Raw genomic sequence first — 6488 nt, 5'->3', positions numbered from 1 at the left:
AGAGTCCAGAGAAGAGCCACGCGCATGATCAGAGGTCAGGGAAGCAGACCCTACGATGACAGGCTGACAGCTATGGGGCTCTTTAGCCTGGAAAAGCGCAGGCTCAGGGGTGATCTGATGGCCACCTATAAGTTTATCAGGGGTGATCACCAGTATCTGGGGGAACCAGAGCGTCCCAAGGGATGACGACTAGGTCGAACGGTCATAAACTACTACAAGACTGTTTCAGGCTGGACATAAGGAAGAATTTCTTTACTGTCCGAGCCCCCAAGGTCTGGAACAGCCTGCCACCGGAGGTGGTTCAAGCGCCTACATTGAACACCTTCAAGAGCAAACTGGATGCTTATCTTGCTGGGATCCTATGACCACAGCTGACTTCCTGCCCTTTGGGCAGGGAGCTGGACTCGATGATCTTCCGAGGTCCCTTCCAGCCCTAACGTCTATGAAATCTAAGACATGCACCTTGCTTTTGGAAGCCAAAATATAGGGGAGGAAAAAGAGAGATTGTTTCACAGTCATGGCCAACTGTGTGACAGAGTAAGTCCTCTTGGAAACAGTCCAGGAAGCGTGGCACCCCAGGAGACAATATGGGTAAGGTAGTAAGAGCTTCTTGTTGTGGCAGGCCAGCGGTGAGGCTAGGCTCCAGATCCTTGCAGGGCAGTAGCAAGATAATTTTTTTACAAGAACTTCTTTACGGTAAATATTTCTTTATATAAATATAAACGTGTTGTTTCCACACCTCAAACCATATTAAGATAGTACAGACTACATGCAGCAGCTCGCTTGCTCTGAGCCAGCTCAATTGCTCTTACTAGCACAATCCATAGTGCCTAGCCAATAGCAGCTGTGAAAGTAGTAATACGACTGTGGCCCTTCTGTTTGCTGGACCAGAAAGTACGGGCAGTCATTTTGGCAGTCATTTCGAGTATAGTCTCCCCCTGCTTCTGTTCCAAAACAAATCAATTCCTCTGCTTAAAACACACTCCAATTTTAGAGGGAGGGCTAATTTGAGGGGAGACAGTGTGTGGTACTATGTGAGTAAATACAGTATATTACAAATCCAATTAAAGAAACAGGGCCATCTAACACCTAATTAATATCTAGGTTTAGCTTGTCTTTGCTAACTTTTTAATCAAAACTACCCCTCCCCATTTATATATCCTAGTTCCCTGTATACTTATTTACAGTAATAGAACCCCTTCGCCATCAAGGAATCATGCAAGTGGAACAACTGAGAAATAAGATTTAGGACCTCCTAGAGATGAAGAAAAGGTAAGTGACACTGGGTGGCAAGACATTATGCCACGACTTACTTTTTAAAATCTAAAGACCACTTTAAAAGCTAAACCAACAGCAGACAGACAGGTTGGCTGGTTGTTTATTTTGTATAGGAAGGTACATGTATGCCCACAAGGGGAAAGCAGTGCCAAGAAAATTTTCGAACTAGGATAAAACTGTTGGCAGCAGGGTAGGATCCAACAGTTCTACATTCTTACTCGGCCACTCTCTGTCCATACACTGATGCATAAATAACTCTATATTTACTTTTTACATCAGCTTTTGAAAGCCCTTGTTCACATTCATTTGTGAAAGACTTCATCATACTGGTCATTTCAAGTTAAATCTTCTTAAAGGCAGAGACATTTTGCTTCACTTGCAAAAGTGAATAAACTAGTACACTGAAAAATGCAGCAGTTCCATTGCATCTTAGCTAATTTTCCTAAATGAATCCATATTTTAAATGTCCCTTGAGACAGGAAACACCAGTCTATGCTTGCAAGCTGCAGTACAAATTTTTGGTATTCTAGAATGAAGCTAGAAAAAGTACCCTATTATAGGTCCTCGACTGTAGTTATCTATTCTACCATTAGACAAAAAATCCCTGCCTCATATGAGAAGATTCTTTTTGATCATAAAAGAACATATCAGTGCTGTCTTTACAAAAAAATCTGCAGGGGAAAGCTTTAATGTTAATACTGAACTTTAATATAGCATAAAAATTGAATCATTACAAAAGTGCTGGTTTTCTACACAAATGTCACAACTGCCACTTAAAATGCTCAGTTTTAATATAACAAACCAGACAGAAAATATAGGTTAACACTTCTGTCAGCACAGGGGGCACTAGCTAGTGGTAAGAATTCCTGGAAAGAACAGTGATCTTAGCATGGCGCTGAGAAAAACGCATAGCTGATCCACACCCAGAATAAATCTGACCCCTTTGCTTGGGCTTCCCCATTTCCCTCAGCCTGGATGGTAGAGTGAAAGCCTCAAATTCTATGATTTCTGAAATTCTCTGCAAGAAGACTGATTATGGCATTCTCCAATTCCTACAACTCCAGAAGATAAATGCAAGCCTGGAATTCCCCCCCCAAAAAACAACTAATTGGATGGAATCAGTAAATACTCCTCATGTTTATGATTCAGGTGTAGCTATTGCCATTGTTTCCTCTTCTGATTTGTTTGTGGATCTCTGCCAGCTGACCAGACAGAGGTAAACAAAAAAATTCCTCCCCTTCACCTTATCTCAACTAGCATAGGGAGGCATTAATGAAGCCTCAACTGAGGGGGAGAAAAAAAAAAAATTGCCAAAAAAGTCACCAAAAGTGATTACATAATATCTATAATATTGGATCAAGTGAAACCAGTCACTGATATAGACTGTTTATAAAGTCTGTGTGCGATTTTAAACTTTAATAACTTTCGATATACACATGATAGAAGCAAACTGTAAACGGCAATTGAAAGCATAATTCATTAAGATTTTTAGCATACTGTAAGCTATGCATAGTGTAAGGCTCACAAATGCAGTTAATATACCTCTTATTCCAGAAGCGATTATGTAATAGTTTACACGTTTGTTACTGTTGTTTATTATGAGAACCTCTGTGTATTCACAGTGCTCACAAAGTTAACAATGTTTTTCTTTGCAAATTGCCATTTAGAAGTAGCTGCTGTGCTGAAAAGTAGATATAAAATTTTCTTTTCTTGTCCTAGGAACATGAAATCCAATATAAATTACTATTTTAAATGGCTCACCTGAAGACAAGCATATATATTATATAACTAATTACTACAGTAATTACTTCTAAAAAGATGCAACATTATGAAAAAAATCAAAAGCTGTCATGAAAATATGAAGACTGATGCTCTTGTCCCACACTCAGTGTTCCCTAAAATGCCTGTTCTAGCTGGTAGAATATAAGCACTAAACTTTTAGTTTTTCCACTACCATGGATGGAGGGGAAGGGAAAAAAGTCAAAGTCAACCACAATATTATTATAAAGTTTATCATCATGATTAAATAAATTCAGAGAATAAACTTCAACTTATTGATGATCAACAATCTACCTGAGAATTGGGTGCTTTTTACCAAACTGTTAACCCAAATTGTACTTTGGATGGTGCAGACAAATACATAAGTCTTCCTAAGCATCACCATTTTTTAATTATCCCCCTTTACAAGCTGTTATTTAAATACTGATATTATTAAAAGTGCAACAACTGTTCAGCACTGAATCAACATTAGCATATTATGACTAATTTTTCTTTTTTTTTTTCCATTTTTTAATTTTTGTGAACATAACCAAATTGAGAAGTCAATGTAAAGAATTTAGACTCACTTAATACTGCTTACATCTGTCCCACTCCTACTAAGATGAAGCAGGGGTAGCAAATACATCAAGAAGATTGACATAGATGGATGTTACACACTACATTCTCTTACCTTTTCCTGAATGGACTCAGCATACACACTATGTCAGATTCTCTCACACATCGATTGAGAATGTGATAATGGACTCTAACTTACACAAATATATGTATTGCTTCATAGGTCCCATCTACACATTACTCTTAAGGTGTGAGTAACCAGTTAATCACACCTTAAGTTGTGACCCAGCTATATGTTCAATCGATTAATGGCATGATAAATAAGGTACAAAATTATTCCACAAAAAATGTGTAATAACTTCCTAGCTTATTCTTATTATGTCATCAATTGAACGTGTGGCCAGATGCTCCGCTATGGCTGGGGGGCTCCCAGCCACAGGGGTGCACCCACCTGCTCACCATGTGTTCACATGGCTGGGAGACCTGTCAACTGATATGGACTGTGGTTTTTCGCCTTCCCCCGTAGTGGGAGACATACATCCTTATAGCTCTAGAGCTTATTTTAACAAACTAATTCCTGTCCTTGTAGTGGCAGGACCTTGACAGCACCCTCATTCCCCTTTTACCTGTGGCAAGCTGAAGACTATTTTTGATGTTTTGGCCATTATGCTTGGTAGCAATATGCGATGGTTTATTCCCGGAGCTTTAGGAACAGGTTATATAAATTCTTGTCTAGTATGGTCTTGCTAGGCATGATCCTAGCTTGAGTAGGACTAAATGACCTCCTCAGGTCCCTTCCAGGCCTGTTTTTCTATGATTCCACGACATCATGATAAACATATAGTCACCAATACAGAGTGCTTTCCTATGGGTTTTCAATAACACCCCTCGCTGTCATATCCTAATAAATTAGCTTTACAAGGCAAGATGACAATGAACTTCTGAGTCTTCTTCTCTTTTCCATTTCTGGCTTTAGAAAGCTCTTCTTTCTAAAGTGTGATCATTGCAGAAGTAGTATGAAATGTACTCTTTTCTCTCAAAGACAACTGTCACTTCCCAAGGGAAGACAAAGACCCAGAACTAACTTTGCTTTATACAGGTTTCCCTTGCTTTATACTGTACATGCGTTGCTGGAAAAGGGTGCACAACTCAAATTCGCATAATGGGAACCCACTTTACAATGTAACAAACAGGTATACATTCCAAGCCCCTGACTGTACTGACCCCCAGGTGCAATTCTACCACTTTTACAAGATAATTTTGGTACTCAGCAACAGCAGACAGTACACACAAGCACACAACACTATCATAATGGGGGTGGGCAACTACAGAAACATGACGCAGATGAGCAAGGAGCACAGATCCACACAGCAGACTATATTTTGATGCATATCACTCCCACAATGCACTGCACAAAGCAGCTGACTGCAGGCGTCCACCACACAAATCGCATAAGGGTGAATTTACCTCGCATATAACGAATTTTTGGTATAAAAAGGGTCATCACAGAAGAGCGAATTCACACATACAGAAACCGCATAAAGTGAGGGAAACCTATATATAACAACAGATAATATCTACAAAAATACCACTGGACAAGCAAAGCTTAAATAAAATAGTTCTCAAATTTTCAGCCTTCCTATGGTAGGTGCCTTTGCAAGATATTGACCTCACAGATGTCACTTCTCTGAAACTGTGTATGATACAGTCCTTAGACTATCTGTGCTTTCATTAAACATTGCTCAACAAGAACTTTGGAGGTATTGGGCTGCTTTGTTTTGGGGTTTTTTTCCTTAAGATGCAATTAAAAATGGCTTAACACATTCTGGAAAAACAACACTTCTTATCATGGACCGTCTCCTGAGAAAAGTGATACATTCAGCACTACACGCAATGTTATTTTTGTACTTTATTTCCTGCTGTTGTTCAGAACTACCAGAGGCCAAGAAGCACAAATAAATCAATATTTAAGAAAAGAACAAACCGCTAAAGGTTTAAAATTGTTAAGCAAAGAGTGCTATTTTACTCTGGCTTTAGTTCAGTTAAAATTTGGACCATACTGCTGACTGTTACCACATGTTGTATCAAGAGACCCATTACAACTGGCTTCAGAGGATAAACCAAAGATGGAAGACAGATGTGTTAGCCCATTCGTAGTCAACCTTTTTGGCAGAAATGCCACAAATTAGCCCTACACCCTCCCCAAGTTCCACTCTGATCTGCTGCCCTGCTTTCTGCTCCCTGCCTGATCAGCTCCTCTATTTTCAGCTTCGTGTCCTATCTGCTGCTGTGCTGCAAGCCACACAGAGGCTGCCTATGCCACTTGTGGCACCTGTACCTCAGGTTGGCCACTCCTGCATTAATTTTTCTGCAAATAATCACTTATCCTGGTTGCTTGTGACATCAACCTGCCTCTGCTTTCACTGAACACTAAAGGCGTGGCAACAACCACAGTTGTTTCATCCACCAACACCTGATAATGTTTTATATTATATTATAATGTTTCTGCAGATACCACTGGGAATCTGAAAAGCTGTGGGCACCTATAAAAACAACCAAATGTTAACTACCATTCCTACTACCGATGCAGCTCTGCCAATGGTAGCATACTGGTTAGAGGAGCTGCTGCTATTTTAATCACTATGATGTTTAAGCTTTTCAGAGAAATTTTAGTTAAAATCCAAGCAATTGCTAGCACCTTGTTTATCTTAGTGTTTCTCTCCTTGTTAACACTGGTAAAGCTGCATTAGAAATGGTGGGAAACTTTCAGAAAAAGAGTCCAGCTTTGAACAGCACAATTGGCTGGTTTCATAATATTCAACCAACTTAAAGAGCTACTCTAGGTCATGAGAAACTTCAAAGCTGACAACTCTTTC

General features: G+C 39.6%; 1 protein-coding gene across 5 annotated transcripts in view; it reads right to left on the bottom strand.

Moving 5' to 3' along the window:
* Positions 1 to 6488, bottom strand: part of CDK19 (cyclin dependent kinase 19) — a 226640-nt gene that overhangs the window by 93905 nt on the left and 126247 nt on the right. The gene's annotated exons all lie outside the window — the stretch shown is intronic.

Source organism: Alligator sinensis, unplaced genomic scaffold (assembly GCF_000455745.1).
Source record: "Alligator sinensis unplaced genomic scaffold, ASM45574v1 scaffold737_1, whole genome shotgun sequence".
Lineage (NCBI taxonomy): Eukaryota > Metazoa > Chordata > Crocodylia > Alligatoridae > Alligator > Alligator sinensis.
This window is presented reverse-complemented; position numbering and strand designations above follow the sequence as displayed.